This window comes from Macrobrachium rosenbergii, chromosome 40 (assembly GCF_040412425.1).
Source record: "Macrobrachium rosenbergii isolate ZJJX-2024 chromosome 40, ASM4041242v1, whole genome shotgun sequence".
In the NCBI taxonomy this organism is placed as follows: Eukaryota; Metazoa; Arthropoda; class Malacostraca; order Decapoda; family Palaemonidae; genus Macrobrachium; species Macrobrachium rosenbergii.
The window spans coordinates 26,907,025-26,925,165 of NC_089780.1; the positions used below are offsets into that span (position 1 = coordinate 26,907,025).

General features: G+C 40.6%; 5 non-coding genes across 5 annotated transcripts; all 5 read left to right on the forward strand.

Moving 5' to 3' along the window:
• Positions 1-2,169: 2,169 nt before the first annotated feature.
• Positions 2,170-2,241, forward strand: TRNAD-GUC (transfer RNA aspartic acid (anticodon GUC)). The gene has a single exon. It is a non-coding gene; the product is annotated as a tRNA-Asp (tRNA).
• Positions 2,242-5,264: 3,023 nt separating this feature from the next.
• On the forward strand, positions 5,265-5,336 carry TRNAD-GUC (transfer RNA aspartic acid (anticodon GUC)). Its single transcript has one exon. It is a non-coding gene; the product is annotated as a tRNA-Asp (tRNA).
• A 185-nt stretch (positions 5,337-5,521) lies between these two features.
• On the forward strand, positions 5,522-5,593 carry TRNAD-GUC (transfer RNA aspartic acid (anticodon GUC)). Its single transcript has one exon. It is a non-coding gene; the product is annotated as a tRNA-Asp (tRNA).
• Positions 5,594-5,819: 226 nt separating this feature from the next.
• On the forward strand, positions 5,820-5,891 carry TRNAD-GUC (transfer RNA aspartic acid (anticodon GUC)). Its single transcript has one exon. It is a non-coding gene; the product is annotated as a tRNA-Asp (tRNA).
• Positions 5,892-5,965: 74 nt separating this feature from the next.
• Positions 5,966-6,037, forward strand: TRNAD-GUC (transfer RNA aspartic acid (anticodon GUC)). Its single transcript has one exon. It is a non-coding gene; the product is annotated as a tRNA-Asp (tRNA).
• The last annotated feature ends 12,104 nt before the right edge of the window (positions 6,038-18,141 follow it).

The window sequence follows — 18,141 nt, forward strand, 5'->3', positions numbered from 1 at the left end:
TCCTCGATAGTATAGTGGTTAAAGCCTGTCAAGAAACAGTAATTTCTTGGGATTGTTGGCAATGGGGTTCATTTTTCCATCACAGTCCTGGGAGGAAAACAATAATTTTCTCATTCTATTTCTAACTAATGTCAAGTCATTGAAGAGGGAAGAGCTGTAGGTCCCAAGGCAATAGTCAGTCCTCGATAGTATAGTGGTTAGTATCCCCGCCTGTCACGCTGGGAGGCTGGGGTTCGATTCCCCATCAGGGGAGGAACAATGTTTTCTCATTCTATTTCTAAGCTGAGTCATTGAATTTGGGAAGAGTAGGCAGAAATAGTCAGTCCTCGATAGTATAGTGGTTAGTATCCTGCCTGTCACGCGGGAGGCAAGGCCGGGGTTTGATTCCCCCATTTGAGGAGGAACATCTTTTAACTGGGTCTATAATGAGAGAGAGACAGAGAGCTGAGGAGGAAGGCAGTGTGACCAAGTCCTCTGATAGTTTTAGTGTATCCCTAACCTGTCACACAGGATTTGGGTTCGATTCCTGTGGGAATAAGGAATGAAAAAAATTTTTAACTGGGTCTTGTAATGAGAGAGAACAGAGAGCTGAAGGAGGAGAGGCAGTGTGACCACAGTCCTCGGTAGTATAGTGGTTAGTATCCCCGCCTGTCACGCGGGAGGCTGGGGTTCGATTCCCCGTCGGGGAGGAACAATCTTTTAACATTCTATTTCTAAAGCTCAATCATTGAAGCTGAAGGAGGAGTAGGTCCCAAGTGTGACCAGTAGTCCTCGGTAGTATAGTGGTTAGTATCCCCGCCTGTCACACGGGAGGCCGGGGTTCGATTCCCCATTGGGGAGGAACAATGTTTTAACTAATGAGAGAGAGACAGTCATTGAATTTGGGAAGACGAGGTCAGTGAAACCCAGTCCTCGATAGTATAGTGGTTAGTATCCCCGCCTGTCACGCGGGAGGCCAGGGTTCGATTCCATTAGGGGAGGAACTTAAGTTTTTAACTTCTATATCTAATGACAGTTGAAGACATTGAATTTGGAAGGAGGAACAATTCATAAATGTTGTGACCACAGTCCTTAATAGTATAGTGGTTAGTATCCCCGCCGGTAATGTCACGGTATTGCGGGAGGTAAGGGGTTCGATTCCCCGTCCGGGAGGAACAACATTTTTCATTAACTGGGTCTAATGGTTCAGAGACAGAGAGCTCTAAGAAAGGATGAGGCAGTGTGACCACAGTCCTTGTTAAGTATAGTGGTTAGTATGAGAACCAGCCTGTCATGTGGGATTTGGGGTTTGATTCCCATAACCGTTGGGGAGGAAAATCTTTTAACTGGGTCTATAATGAATGAGAGACAGAGAATTTTAGAAAGAGTAGGTCCCAGCAGTGTGACCATCAGTCCTCGATAGTATAGTGGTTAGTATCCCCTGCCTGTCACGCTGGAGGCCTGGGGTTCGATTCCCCGTTGGGGAGGAACATGTTTTAACTATTTCTAGTAATGAGAGGGAGAGACAGAAGCTGAAGGAGGAGAGGCAGTGAAACAGTCCGTGGTTAGTATAGTATAGTGGTTAGTATCCCCGCCTGTCATGCTGGGAGGATAGGGTTCAGATTCCCCAGTATAGGGGAGGAACAATGTTTCTCATTTTAACTGGGTCTAACGGGAGCATTGAAGGGAGGACAAGAGCTGAAGGAGGAAAGGCAGTGTGACCACAGTCCTCGATATAGTATAGTGGTTAGTATCCATGCCTGTCACGCTGGAGGCAGGTTCGATTCCCCATTGGGGAGGAACAATCTTTTAACTGGGTCTAGTAATGAGAGAGAGCTCAATCAGAGCTGGGAGGAGGAGAGGCAGTGTGACCAGTCCTCGATAGTATAGTGGTTAGTATCCCCGCCTGTCACATGGGAGGCCGGGAGGTCAAGTGTTCGATTCCCATCATTGGGGAGGAAACATCTTTTAACTGGGTCTTGTAATGAGAGAGTCACAGAGAGCTGAAGGAGGATAGAGGCAGTCCCAGAAACCACAGTCCTCGATAGTAATAGTGGTTAGTATCCCCGCCTGTCACGCGGGAGGCTGGGGTTCGATTCCTGCCGGGAGGAACAAAATAGGTCTTTTAACTGGGTCTAATATGAGAGAGAGTCAGAGAGCTGAAGGAGGAACAAGGCAGTGTGACCACAGTCCTCGATAGTATAGTGGTTAGTATCCCCGCCTGTCACGCGGGAGGCCGGGGTTCGATTCCCCGTCGGGGAGGAACATCGTTTTTAATTCTATATCTGAAGAGATCAGAGTCATTGAATTTGGGAAGAGGCATTGTGACCCAGTCTGTGACCAGTCAGTCCTCGGTAGTATAGTGGTTAGTATCCCCCGCCTGTCACGCTTGGAGGCTGGGGTTTCAATTCCCCATTCTCGGGGAGGAAAATTCTTTTAACTGAGGTCTAAAATTCAATTTCAAGACATGACCAGAAGCTGAAGGAGAGAAGAGTCAGTGTGAAATAAGTCAGTCCTCGATAGTATAGTGGTTAGTATCCCCGCCTGTCACGCTGGGGAGGCCAGGGTTCGATTCCCGCCGGGGAGGAACAATGTTTTTAATTCTATTAATAAGTCTAGTCATTGAATTTGAGAGACAGAGAGCTAGAGACAGAAGTGTGAGTCAGTCCTCGATAGTATAGTGGTTAGTATCCCTGCCTGTCACGCGGGAGGCCGGGTTCGATTCCCGTCAGGAGGAAAATCTTTTAACTGGGTCTAGTAATGAGGAAACAATGAAGGAGAATAAAGGGAAGCAGTGTGACCATGAGTCCTATTAATATAATAGTGGTTTCATTTATCAAGAATCTAATATCAACAATCTTTTAATTGAATTTGGGAAGAGACAGAGTCTGAAGGAAATCAGGCAGTCCTGACCACAGTCCTCGATAGTATAGTGGTTAGTATCCCCGCCTGTCACCGGGAGGCTGGGTTCGATTTATTGCATTGGGGAGGAAGATTTTTTTAACTGGGTCTAGTAATGAGGAAGACATTGAATTTGAAGGAGGAGTAGGCAGTGTGAAACCAGTCAGTCCTCGATAGTATAGTGGTTAGTATCCTGCCTGTCACGCTGGAGGCCAGGGTTCGATTCCCATGGGGAGGAACAATGTTTTTAATTGGGTTTAGTAATCAAGAGACAGAGAGCTGAAGGAGGGAGGCAGTGTGACCACAGTTAGATAGTATAGTGGTTAGTATTCTGTCATCAGGGGATATCTAATATCAAGTTTTAATTGGGTCTAATAATGAGTATTGGAGAAGAGCTGAAGGAGGATCCAACGTTGCTCATTCTATATTAGGTTAAGACATTGAATGTGGTTGAAGTGTGTCCATAAATGGTCACTCCTCGGTAGTATAGTGGTTAGTATCCCCGCCTTCATTTGAGGCCAGGGTAATTTTGGGAGGAACAACGTCTTTTGGGTCTATGTAAGATCAAGACATTGAAGCTGGGAAGGAGAGGTCAGTGTGACCACAGTCCTCGGATAGTATAGTGGTTAGTATCCCCGCCTGTCATTGGGAGGTGGGGGTTTGATTCCCAAGGGGACAACATTTTTAACTCATCTCTATATCTAAGATCAAGTCATTGAAAGGAAGACAGGTCCCAGAAATAGTCAGTCCTCGATAGTATAGTGGTTAGTATCCCCGCCTGTCACGCGGGAGGCCGGGGTTCGATGAGTTTGTCGCCTGGGAGGAACTGTTTTCTCATTCTATTTAAGATCAAGTCATTGAATTTGGGACAGAGAGGTCTGAAAAGGAGGTCAGAGGCAGTATAGTCCTGGATAGTATAGTATCCCGCCTGTCACGGGAGGCCGGGTTCAATTCCATGGTCGGGAGAAACAACGTTTTCTTGCCAACTGTATCGTAATGAGAGAGTCATTGAATTGAAAGAGTAACCCCACTAAATACCATAGTCCTTGATAGTATAGTGGTTAGTATCCCCGCCTGTCACGCGGGAGGCTGGGTTCGGATCGGGAGAACAAATCTTTTCATTCTGGGTCTAATAATCAAGTCATTGAATTTGGGAAGGAGGTCCCAGGAAGTGTGTCAGTCCTCGATAGTATAGTGGTTAGTATCCCCGCCTGTCACGCGGGAGGCCGGGTTCGATTTGTCGGGGAGGAACAACGTTTTTAACTGGGTCATCTTTCATTGAAGCTGGGAAGATAGTGTGACCAGAAATAATCCTGTAGTATAGTAGTATCCCATCACCTGTCACGCTGGAGGCTGAGGTTTGTATCAGAGGGAGAACAACTTTAACTCATTCTATATCTAATATCAAGTCATTGAATTTGCAGTGTGACCATAGTCCTCGGTATATAGTGGTTGTATCCCTGCCTGTCATGCGGGAGGTTGGGGTTGATTCCCATTTACTCGGGAGGCCAACATCTTTTAACTGGGTCTAGTAATGGAGGAGAGACAGAGAGAGCTGGAAGGAACAAGGTTCAAGGCAGTGTGACCAGAAATAGTCAGTCCTCGATAGTATAGTGGTCAAGTATCCCCGCCTGTCACAACTGGAGGCATTGAATTTAGTCATTGAATTTGGGAAGGAGGTCCATTTTAATGGTCTAGTAATGAGAGAGAGAGACAGAGAGCTGAATCATCAAGGCAGTAGGTCCCAGAAATAGTCAGTCCTCGATAGTATAGTGGTTAGTATCCCCGCCTGTCACGCGGGAGGCCGGGGTTCGATTCCCATCGGGGAGGAACATCGTTTTAACTCATTCTATATCTAGATATCAAGTCATTGAATTTGGGAAGAGCTGAAGAGTCTGGGAACGAAATAGGCAGTCAGTCCTCGATAGTATAGTGGTTAGTATCATTTGTGAGAACCTGTCACCTGGGAGGATGGGGTTCAGTGTTTATATTCCGTCAGGGGGAGGATCTTTTAACTGTTTTCTCATTCTATATCTCATATCAAGTCATTGAATTTGGGATGAGTAGGTCAGTGTGACCATCAGTCCTCGATAGTATAGTGGTTAGTATCCCCGCCTGTCTTGGGAGGCCGGGGTCTGATTCCCCATTGGGGAGGAACAATCTTTTAACTCATTCTATATCTAATATCAAATCATTGAATTTGGGAAGGAGGTCCCAGAAATAGTCAGTCCTCGGTAGTATAGTGGTTAGTATCCCCGCCTGTCACGCGGAGGAGTTCGATTCCCCAGGGGTTCGATTTCCCATGGGGAGGAACAACGTTTTCTCATTCTATATCTAATATCAAGTCATTGAATTTGGGAAGAGTAGGTCCCAGAAATAGTCAGTCCTCGGTAGTATAGTGGTTAGTATCCCCGCCTGTCACGCGGGAGGCCGGGGTTCGATTCCCCGCCGGGGAGGAACAACGTTTTCTCATTCTATATCTAATATCAAGTCATTGAATTTGGGAAGAGTAACGAGGAAATGAGACCTCAGTAGTATAGTGGTTAGTATCCCCGCCTGTCTGTGGGAGGTGGGTTCGATTCCCGTCGGGAGGAACATCTTTTAACTGGGTCTCATTCTATATCTAATATCAAGTGGTCAGTCCTCGGTAGTATAGTGGTTAGTATCCCCGCCTGTCACGCGGGAGGCCGGGGTTCGATTCCCCGCCGGGGAGGAACAACGTTTTCTCATTCTATATCTAATATCAAGTCATTGAATTTGGGAAGAGTAGGTCCCAGAAATAGTCAGTCCTCGGTAGTATAGTGGTTAGTATCCCCGCCTGTCACGCGGGAGGAGAGAGGTCAGTTCTATTCCCCCACCGGGGAGGAACAATGTTTTCTCATTCTATATCTAAGATCAAGTCATTGAATTTGGGAAGAGTAGGTCCCAGAAATAGTCAGTCCTCGGTAGTATAGTGGTTAGTATCCCCGCCTGTCACGCGGGAGGCCGGGGTTCGATTCCCCGCCGGGGAGGAACAATGTTTTCTCATTCTATATCTAAGATCAAGTCATTGAATTTGGGAAGAGTAGGTCTCATAAATGGTCAGTCCTCGGTAGTATAGTGGTTAGTATCCCCGCCTGTCACGCGGGAGGCCGGGGTTCGATTCCCCGCCGGGGAGGAACAACGTTTTCTCATTCTATATCTAAGATCAAGTCATTGAATTTGGGAAGAGTAGGTCTCATAAATAGCCAGTCCTCGGTAGTATAGTAGTTAGTATCCCCACCTGTCACGCGGGAGGCCAGGGTTCGATTCCCCGCCAGGAAGGAACAACATTTTCTCTGATTCTAAACATAAGCTCAGTCATTGGATATAGGAAGCATTTCCGTAAATACTAATTCCTTGATAGTATATCGGTTACTGTAATCCCCTCTCCTGAGAGAGGCATTGTTTTGATTATCGAATTTGGGAAGAAAATTCTCAAATATATTTGTTGTGGTTATTATCCCAGGCCTGCCGAGAGAGGTGAGGGTTTGATTCTTCCTGGGGAAAGAAGCATACTGTTTACTGATTTATTTTACCTTCAACTACTGGAAATGTGTATATGACCTTACATTTCTGACAAGATACCTTGTGAGATGATATTAGTGCGGGGTTGAGATGCGTTTCCTTCAAGCGGAACTGAAGGTTCACAAGGCAGACGACTGAAATAAGAGGAAGCTGCGTCCTGCTACTACTTATTTATATCGAAAAAAACTCTTAATAGCAAGAGCTGATGGACGAAGAAATGGCAATCTGGGGTGTGTGAATACCTGAGTAAAGGAATGATGTGGTGGGAAAAATATTACGGGTTGACTCAACTGCAAATGCACGAATTGAAGAAGATATACAGTATATTAAAAGTTACTGATGCAAAAGAGGAGGGAAAATGGGTATGAGAGAGTAGAGAATCCTTGGGAACACCAATGGAAATGGAGAATGAGTCATATGTGTAACGCCAAAAGCAGGAACAAAAAACTAGTAGTAGTTTACCTCACAGGAATACAACATAAAAACAAACGTTTGGTCTGACAAACACCCCGAGATACCAAGTAATAAGAGATCTTCTCTATTCCTTAAAAAACTGTCCAAAGATCACTAATTAAGGTAAGTAAATAGGACCAAAGACTAAGTGAATTTCGTCTCGTAAAAGAGATGGATTTTAAGGTGTCGGGAAATGAGGGCATCTTGGCGATAACGAAAGTTGGGGCAATAGAACGGTATCTACAAATATCACGGTTAACTGTCATCTTTCTATGGCATGGGCTGAACCACAGCATGTTTCCAAAAGAAAGAAAAGTCTCGGTATTGAACAGTTGAAAAAAAAAGAAGGCAGAACAGAGAACCTAGTTCGTCCATAGATGTAGTAAGTAAGTATATCTCAGTTTAACCAGACCACTGAGCTGATTTAACAGCTCTCCTGGGGCTCGCCCGAAAGCTTATTGTGGAATCCGAACCACATTATGACGAGAAATGAATTTCCATCACCAGAAATAAATTCCTCTAATTATTCATTGGCCGGTCGGAGAGTCGAACGCTGGGCCAGCAGCGTGCTAGCCGAGAGCTCTACCCACCCCTCCAATGAAGAACCGTCCATAAATGCAGAATAATAACCTTATGTATCTGCCACTGCCACTGGAATATGAAATTTAGGCCAAAGGCCAAGCGTGAGGACCTACGAAGTCATTCAACGCTGAAAGGGAAACTGAGAGTAAGGTCTTAAAAGTGTAACAGGAAGAAAACCTCACAATTGCACTATGGAGCAATTGTTAAGAGAGGACAGATGAAAGTAAGATGGAAGAAAGAGAATATGAACGGAGGTGCAGCAAAAGGAATGAAAGGGGTTACAGCTAGGAGCAGAAGGGACGCTGCAGAGAACATTAAGTAAGCCACGGTCGGGGAAGGATAGAGGGGAGGGGTGACTAAAATTGGAAGAGGGTGCTAAATCTGTTCTGCCAAATCTCATGACTAGAACCGTGAATTAGGTATCCTATATAATCCCATTAAGGATACATAAGAAATCTGGAAGAAACACTGCAATCATTTCTACTTATACATTATGCATAGGCTAGTTAAGGTACCATAATAAATTCTAATAAAATATAATGAAACTCTTCACAGAAGTATGTATATGTGCTGGCAAAACTAGTATTATTATCGAGCAGATAACACGTTCGTAATGATTGTGGGAATTTGGAATAACATCGATTCTGTATGGCTACTAGACAGTAACTGCGTTAGCCTGCAAACACATACCATAAATAGTGGTTGTGGTCTGTGAAAACAGCTCCTCTGAAAGAGACAATTGTACAATAATTATACGATGGGTCTCTAGATTCTGAAAGGTCTTTTATATTCTTTATGGTGTTATATGCAATGGCAAATTAAACCGCATTACATACTTTGTTGCCGCAGGATTGAGCTAACTTTGCAAAACTATTTTTAAGAAAAAGTTTAACAGAGAGAGAGAGAGAGAGAGAGAGAGAGAGAGAGAGAGAGAGAGAGAGAGAGAGAGAGAGAGAGAGAGAGCTAAGTTCGCAAAATTCGTCACGGCATATCTTTACCGTCGTTATCCGTTATTAAAAAAAAAAATCGAGTTTCAAAGGCAAATGCTTATCTACTGACACATACTTCATCACCATTGCCTCCTTCAGCGCCGCGCAAAACAAGTGGCCTCCGTGTTGAAACCCGCCCCCAACCCATCATCTTTCCTATATTTTACCTTTAAAAAAACTTGAAAAACACTCCTCGTTTCCAGCCTCCAGACTCAAGTTCTTACCCTAGCAGTCTGGGTCTTCCAGCCTTTCTGGTGACTACTCGGGTTCAGCTGACTCCATCAGGTACTAAGTTCCCCCGAGTTGGTGCGATGGACGTAGACCAGTCATTTTCCATCTCCCCTTTCTCATTATATCATCTACATGTAGAACAGAATAGAGAATTTAGGCAAAAGGCCAAGCGCTGGGACCTATGTCATTCAGCGCTGAAACTGAAAGTAAGAAAGGTGTAACAGGAGGCAAACATCTCAGTTGCACTATGAAACAACTGTGAGACAAAATGGAAAGATAGATGGAAGAAAGAGAATATGAACGGAGGTACAGGAAAAGGAACGAAAGCGGTTGCAGCTAAGGGCCGAAGGGACGCTGCAAAGACCCTTAAGAAATGCCTACAGTACACCACGTGAGGTGCACTGACGGCACTACCCCCCTATGGGACATCTACATATACAATAATCTTTTTGGCACAATTTCTCACTCTATCTTGCCATCTGACGCCAAATATTTTCTTAAAACTTCATTCTCAAATAGGCAAAATCTTTTAGATACAGTATGGTATCACTACCATACACTGATACCTGTCTGTATAGCACTGGAGATCGCACAGGACTAGAGCATAATATTATATCCTTACTAAATCTTCTATTTAAGTTTCAAAATCTGATTCAGCCAACTCAGTGTTTGACTGGTTGACTGACTGATTTATGAAATTTTGGCTGCCATCAAGCACTGTAGGGGCACTTTCGGCCATTCACCGCTGAAGACAGTGAAAAGAGGGAGTTGGAGTTGCTGGACATCAAGATCCAAAATAAAAGGACCTAGTTAATTACATCACACTGGCCTTTTACTAGAAACATTGATATTTCACCTAAAGATAACAGAAAAAATTATCATGGCACATATAACAGTTCACGGGATGCACTCATGCTTTTTTGTCACAAAGTCTAGGCTTACCTTTCTCCAGCCACACTAGGCCACTCTTACTTACTGACAGTACTCAATTATTTCTTGCTTTTCAGTGATATGAGTCACAAAAGCATGACGAACTCTGACTACTGAGAATCAAAAGTGACAAAAATTGACTAGGGCAACTTTCAACAAGAATGTCAGGTTAGTAGCATACTTCTGCTTCATTTTTAATATGAACAGTGCGTTAGTTAATTATTTGATTATGTCTCAAGGATTCATCAGTCAATGCGAACAGATTAATATTTTCTAAATTAATATTTTCTAATCATTCTAAAGGAATATATTTTAACTTCAGTGACCCTTTTCGGAAATGAATGGTCTAGCCAAGAGTCTTTTATTCACAGAGCCATATTGCACTCTTTGCCCTCGGAATCGTAATCACACGAGATAACTGTCTCTTCGTCTTTAAGCCGTGATGTCACTAGGCCTATTTAGAGCATGTGACTGTACATTAGCCATTAGTTTAACAGGTTATTAACAACAATGTGACTGATTTTTCTGGCTTAGTTTCAAGGGTCTTCATCAACTTTGATACCGCTAAGGTGGTACAAAGTGGGTGACTTAAACTAGGTTGGGTAGGTTAGGTTATGGAAGGTTATTTCCTCTTAAGGTTTTGGATACTGCTGATGTTGGTTCTTTGCTGGAAATTCATAGTTTCTTAATTTGATGAGTTCACTCGAAACACAAACGTATGTGAACCTGACAAACATATTCAATATCAAAAACGTTCGAAAGGAATGAAAATCCTTAGGCTACAATAAACATCAATTCATACTATTGGCCATCTTCGTAATGCAGTGAGCATTTGCCTCACCTGACCACCTAACTAACGTTACCTGTGTCCTTCCCTTGACAATAAATTACACCTTAGTACTTTTTTTTAAAGTAACTGAATGGCTGCACAAAATCACATTCAGGAACTTGCGTTCCATCAACTTCGAAATATAGGTCTAGCTATCATTCAGACTTCACATAAGGCCTAACATCAGTCAAAATGCAACGGTGACAAAAAAATTATCTTTAATGGTGTATCATTGTAGTGTGTGTGTGTGTGTGTGTGTGTGTGTGTGTGTGTGTGTGTGTGTGTGTGTGTGTGTGTGTGTGTGGGCTGGCCAGATACATAGGTCGGCCTATAGCCTACTCCATTATCGAGAAATTCTAGACTAACACATTCCAAAGAACTACAATGATATCTTTAAAAAAATTACTCAGTTAGTGTCTTACTTGCCCTAACGATATAATATGGATGACAAGAAGATCACTTCTGCCTTTACTTCTACGATTTGTGTGCATGGCATGACATAGGCTAGGAGGGTAACCCAGGTTAAGCCGTCTAGTAAACATGTCCAACAAACTTACCTTTTAGCTTCCTTTCTTCCAAGATTGATGACGCTTACTGATAAGCGAGGTCTTCCTCTAATGAAATGAAATGGCCTAATGTATCTTTTCACAGCAAAATTTTATTTGTCGCTACTATCGTCACACTCTCACCATTGACAGCACACGGATAAAATCAGACTCAACTTCGGAAACATCAGTAGGAGTGTTTGGCTGCAAGAGCATTCGAGTTTGATTTAATAATCTGTAACTATTTGATTTATCCAAATCAAATAGTTACGTTTAAATTTTATTAAAGTTGTCAATAATAAAATAGAATACAGAGCAAAGAAAAACTTCTAGGACCTCACACTCTTGAACTTCAAAAAGGTTAGTGTTATTTTTATTAACGGGAACAACTGTGATGAACGATACATTGATATTTCTTGCTATACGTCTAATATCTCGATTTAATTTCGTTAATTGCTCCTCATTTATTATGAATAGCTTTACATTACATACAAAACAACACAGGATTTGATAATGCAGTGATTTTTAAAACATTTTAACGTCCAATGGAAAACTCTAGCATTAGTAAATATCAAGGATAGACTCATGGGAAAGTTTATCGCCTTCTTCAGCCCTACATGTAGGATATTAGATTTGGAACAACACAAAGTGTGTTGCCTTGCCTGGGTGCCATCTGTGTTAGAAGAAATAGCCTTTATCTAATTATATTTCAAATCTGCGAATTGATCACAAAGTTAAGTTCATAATTATCGAGAACAAACAAGACATTAGGATGTGAACCTTAAGGCCTCTCTGTATAAAACATCCCTCAGTTACTCAAACCTATATTTTTGTACAATCCTTTGCCCAACAGGGCGGGGGGGGGCATTAGTGCAGTCAGTGCACTTCACGTGGTTCACTGTAGACATATTGTACAAAGCGGCGTTTACAGCGACCCTTCAGCCCGTAGCTGCACCCACTTTTTAGCAATTTACTTTACCTCCATTTCTGCTTCTTTTCTTTAGTTTTGCCGTCCAACCTCTATTATTTTTTTAGTGCAATTGTGGGTTTTATTTTCCCAGAACCCTGTACATCATCTTAATTTTCTGGGTCATTTTATCTTGGCGTCCACCCACTCTAACTCCCTCTTTTCACAGTCGTAAGAGCTGAATAGTAAAAAGTGCCCTAGCGCTTGGCTTGACAGGCTAAATTTCATAAATCAATCATTAAACCGTCATTTGTTCACACGTATTATTCCTGCTTTGAAATAATAAGAACGTCGATTAAACTTAGGTTAGGTTATGAAAGCAACTTTCTTTGCTTACTCTATAAAACAAAATAGCCTTTATAAATCTGGCAAGAGCAACGAATTCTTGAAAAAAATTAAAGCAAGTATTTCACAGCAAGGAAAGACTTCAAATTAATGTATTAATGAAATTTAAGTTGAAAAAATTTTACTATTAAGATTTTTCTTAAAATCCCAGTATTACCATTTTGCTGAACCCAATTTTTAGCAAATGACTTTACCTCCACACCCGAATTCTTTCGTCCTTCTTGCTGCCCAGCACCTCTAAATGTCACTTCTTAGTGCAACTGTGGGGTTTTCTTCCTGTTCCGCTTTTAGATCATTGTATTTGGACCCTTTAGTTTCTGGATCTCTTTTTCTTGCTGTCCAACCACTCAAACTCCATCTTTTCACTGCATCAAGCACTGAAAGGCTAAAAAGGGCTTGGGGTTAAAGCCTAAATTTAATTTTTCATTCATTCATTCAACAACACGCTCTGGACCATTCTCGGGATCTCTTGAGTAAACAAGCTTTAGTTACAACCTTTGGCGTACTCTCCATCCCCCATTCACGTCCCATCATCGCCTCCCCCCCTCCCCGGCACCCCATTGCTTGAATAACGCCACTTCTGCCGTTAAACCAAACTTCGACGAAAACAGTTTCATCCTAAATACGCCACTTATCTATACAGTTATTTATAATGCTGTGCATTAGTTGATAATATTACAAATAATATTATTGAACTACAGCTATTTACACAAGCAATTATAATTTTATAAATCTATAAATATTTACTTTTCATCGCATCGCAGACCCCTTGGCCCTATCCTCAGGGCCCCAAGAGTGATGCGGACGGCAGTTTGGCACCATGTTCGTACAGTACTCAATTTAAACAAAACTTCCTTATTTATATCTTCCCTGTTCTCATTCCATCATCTCCTTTACAAAACAAGTAAAATATACGCCCATGTTTCTTCGGCGCAATCGAGTTTTCTGTACAACGTATAATCAAGGTCACCCAAAATAGATCTATCTTTCGGTGGTCTCGGTATAATGCTGTATGAGCCGCGGCCCATGAAACTGTAACCATGGCCAGGTGGTGGTCTGTCCTATATCGTTGCCAGAGGCACGATTATGGCTAACTTTAACCTTAAATAAAATAAAAAACTACTGAGGCTAGAGGACTGCAATTTGGTATGTTTGATGAATGGAGAGTGGATGATCAACTAACAATTTGCAGCCCTCTAGCCTCATGAGTTTTTAAGACCTAAGGGCGGACAGAAAAAGAAGCCCAAAATATCTCTAGAAGAAATACGACGCTATGTTGCAGTAGTTAATTTAAAGGGCACTTTAAAAACAAGGGAACCTTTCCGTATTTTTTTCACGCCCGAGCTTTTGACTCTTGTACTTTTGACGTAGATTCCTAAAGGATAGCCTACACCTCTTTTGGGCAGTTGCCTTCAGTCTTAAGTTTTCCAGGTTACTGATCTCTCACGAATTCTGCGAATTTGTGGAGTGCCCTACTCTGCTTCAAACTCCAAGTTATAGCTTACCATAAGGTTTTTGGGTTACAGTGTTTTTTGAGTTTACTAGTTCTCATCATATTCAACTTTACGTTAATACATTTGTCATTCTTAAGCTTTACTTTCTGCGATTCTGGAAGCGTTCAACCTCAGCCTTTAAAGAACTTATTATCCACTTCTAATTTTTTAAGTATTTTGGTTTTATTTCAGCACTTATTTCTGATGCTTCCAAGAGAAGTCCTGAGGCCACTGTTGAATTGAATTGAATTAAATATAGAATTTAGGCCAAAGGCCAAGCACTGGGACCTATGAGATCATTCAACGCTGAAACGGAAGGTTTGTTAACAGAGGAAGAGGGTGGAAAGTAGGATGGAAGAAAGAGAATCTGAAAAGAGATACAGTAAAAGGAACGAAAGGGGTTGCAGCTAGGGGCCGATGGGACGCTGCAAAGAACCTTAAGTAATGCCTACAGTGCACCACATGAGGTCCACTGACGGCATTACCCGCCACCCCTACGGCGATGGGTCCACTGTTCTACAGAATACTCAATACTCGTAGGTCTCATCTTATCCTTAGCTAGGCAACTCAGGGACCCAGGTTAACAGGTGGGCCGAACTCCTGGACTTCTCTCAGAAACCAGGGTGGAACCTCCACGTGATGAATGAAGTACTTCTACCTCACAGGAATTCGAAAGATTTCTGGTGATATTATTTCTCGTCCAAAATTCAATCAAGTAAAATAAATTAACCGGGCAAGCCCATTCAATCGGCGTTCAGGAATTCGAAAGAAAATAGTCATCAAACTCATTAGTTTCAAAGAGCATTATAATAAACATTGATCCCTTGCGGCACCTTATTTCACATTTCAGTGTGGCCTACTTAACTTTTTACTGAATTTATGGAACTCTTTTTGACCACTCTTAAAAGGGGTTTTCCACTTTACTGATTTCATCCCACCGTTTCAATGATAACAGTATATTATTTGCCCCATTCTCATTCACAGCGAATCATAAATTATGTTTATGATCATAAATTTATATAAAATTTCCCACTGGAGATAATCACTTTTCCGATGTGCCTTTTCACCTTCACACAACAAAGTTAATCATTCAAAAGAGTGCTCGTAAGCAGACACATGAACAATATAAATAACAAAAGAAATAGTCAAATTAAATGAAAATGTAACGATAATCATAAGTTTCAAAAGAGCACCAACAACATTAATGCTTTTTGGTTTGGCCCTAAAATTAAACAATTTTTACGTTGCACAAGACCACAGATGATGATGTTGAATCTTAACAGCGGAAATAACGACATGGCAAACCAACTAAGCAGTAATCTGGAGGAATCTTGCACGTAGATTGTTCTGTCACTTCACAATGCGTGTGTACAGGCTATATATATATATATATATATATATATATATATATATATATATATATATATATATATATATATATATATATACATATATATATTATATATATATATATATATATATATATATATATATATATATATATATATATATATATATATATATATGACTGAAATATTTTCTGCTAAAACAGAATTCCATCAAATATAAGGGAGCCCATGGAAACGCCAAAATGTGGAAAATAAAGACTGTACTTTAGAGACCGAATATTTGCCTGAGGAGGGAGACAGTTCGGTCTTTGAAATATAGCCTTTATTAATTTCCACATTTTGGCGTTTCTATGGACTCCCTTATATATATATATATATATATATATATATATATATATATATATATATATATATATATATATATATATATATATATATATATATATGAGAGATGTTCAAAGGAGTGACATATCAAAGGAGTGACAAAATTTGTCACCCTTTAAATAGTATTCAAAGGAGTGGCATTTCAAAGGAATGACAAGCTTTGTCACTCCTTAAATAATGTTCAAAGGAGTTACATTTCAAAGGAGAGACAGAGTGGTGATAGAGATGGGACAATTACAGAGAGAGAAATAGATAGGCGAAATTTTATTAATTGGACGTGACATAAAAATTCAGTAACTGCATTAAGATATAAAAAACTATTTTTTAAAATGTTAGAAAAATATTTAATCTTTAATTTTCATCGCTCGTAACCTCGCCATCGCTAACATTAGGATCATCGACAGTAGCTGCATTAAAATGAAGATTGTATGCAATCCTCCTTTCGTAATCATCAAGAGAGGCAGTTCCATATCTAGCTATAACAGTAGCAAGTAGCCGTTCCCTTTGGATTTGCTTTCTTCTTTTGGTTGGTTATTCCCAGCAATTAGCCGCTCCACTTCTTGGTGTGTTCGATGTTCGTCTTTTAAAAACTCTTTAGTCATTAAAAGTACTCCCATGTGGTAACGTTCCACCACCGTTTCAAACCTCCTGTGTCAGGCTTCCAAATTATTATAGTTTTTGGAAGATTGTATGCCTGTAGATGCTGAATACTGCATACAGTTGGAGGAAATCTTGGTGGGTGACGCGGCTGGAGTCGTCCTGGTTAGCCTTGCAGCAATCGATCTTCCCAGCGCGAACGCATCTCCAGAATACTTGTACATAGTTTTAGCGTTATATGGAGCACAACTTGACGAATTAAAAATGCATCGCAAATTTCCCCTAGAGGTAAAAATGCGAGGACAGACGACTTTTTTGTACTTAAGGCCATATCTTCATTATTTTTGTAGATATTTACAAGACCATCTTCTGGATACTTCGATATGTTTTGACAAAGACGAAACAAACACCCTGTTACCTTAGCATTTGGAAATTTTTGTTGAAAAGCATTTATGCTTGCAAGCTCAAAATCAACTATTATAAATTTAGGGTTCATCTCAATTCCCTTTGTTTATGCAACTGAAATTAATAATTCAAGCATGGGTGCATATACCCCAGTGTTTTCCAGGCAGTAAGGCATAAACAGCTGGAAACGTTTGTCCATGAAACATGTAGTGAATGGTATATATTTGATGGAAAAGCTGAGGACAAGTTTTAAACGTTCCATCAAGAAACCAAACCTCAAAGTTAGTAGTTTCCTTAAATTTGTCGTCAGTTCCAAATCCAATAACTCTCACCTTTTCCTGTTGCCTCTCGTTTTCATTAGGCGTGTCTCCATCTTTTGTGTCAAACAATCAACAGTTTTATTCTCCACTTTTGGTAATCTTTAAACTATGTGGGGTCACTAAATCTGCTGCACAATCTGGTTCTGATTGATGCTCTTTTTTCGGATACGACGAACAATTTGTTTCACAGCAGCTGTGGAAGGCATTTCTGTTCAGTCACTGTTGTTTACTGTCAATCGAACCTCTTGGACAATCGCGGCAGGTATCGCATTTGAAATTTTAGACCTTGATTTCAATTCTGTTAATACCTCTATCACTTCCTTTCTTCCATCCATCGGCGGATGACTGTGTGCTTTGCCTTCCGATACTGAGCCACCATTGGTATTGAAAATGGACACACCCCGAGGAGAAGCAGTACCATTGCAGTTTTTATCTTCACAGCGGAAATAATGGTTAAAATTTCTGGATCGATGATGTCGGTATATATATCCACTGAAAGCTAACTTTTCCTTGTCCATCTGAGATTTTACAAAGACGTACTGATCCATGATGGGATGTAAAAAGCACTGTTCAAGAAATGCAGACTTGTGAAAATAAATATTGTTTGCTTAGACTATATACGAACGAGAAAGCAAACTTTTAAATTATTCAAACAAGATTCTATTGTAGTTGTAATAACAGAAACCAGTATTTTAAGTAATTAGACAATTTCTGTATGGCTAAAAGTTTAGGAAAACAATCAAAGACTGAACTGCGGTCTTTGGGTTGTTTTCAAACGATGAAACCACTGCTTTAATTAATTAGATATTTCATTTCTTTGCAGATATTTTGCTTTTGTTATTCTTTCGTTATGGCATTCCTTTGAATTTCTGTATTTTGTCACTCTTTTGTCATGTCACTTTTTTATAATATATATATATATATATATATATATATATATATATATATATATATATATATATATATATATATATATATATATATATATATATATATATATATATTCAACAGGCGGAGGTTTCTCAAAACCCAGTAATATAATGAAGGCAGGAAGGGAAGCACACCAACAGGTCAAGAAAGTCATATTTATTCAATTACAACGTTTCGAGGCCAACCAGCAGGCATCATTTTCAAGCTACAAGTAATAATACCTAATTAGTACAATAAAATTAAGTGACAAATATTAAGATACACAATATAAATTACATTAAAACAAGCGAAGTTAAAAATATGAAAAAGGACCAACCGTTGAGTATGGAGGCAGAGGAAGGACTGACCGAAAACGTAAACAGTTCA